We start from the raw sequence: 312 nt of genomic DNA on the forward strand, positions 1-312 counted from the left end.
AAAAATAGTACAAAAGTAGCACATTACGATTCAAAAGTAAAACAAAAAAGAGGATATTTTGAATTAAAAAGGTTAAATCGTAGTTATATCGTAATTATAAAATAAATTGTATTTGAACTCAATATAAGTAGAAGAGAAAGAGTTTAAAAATCCTAAGAATATAAAAATATATTTAATATTATCAAAAAAATGACTGTAATATAATACCTAATAATGTTCTAATTTTGTTACGTAGTAATTTTATAATACATTATTATGTATTTTATTTGCGATGAACTTAATAATTGCCGCCTCCCCCCCCCCCTCTCTCTC

The sequence above is a fragment of the Atta colombica genome, unplaced genomic scaffold (genome assembly GCF_001594045.1).
Source record: "Atta colombica isolate Treedump-2 unplaced genomic scaffold, Acol1.0 scaffold151, whole genome shotgun sequence".
NCBI lineage: Eukaryota > Metazoa > Arthropoda > Insecta > Hymenoptera > Formicidae > Atta > Atta colombica.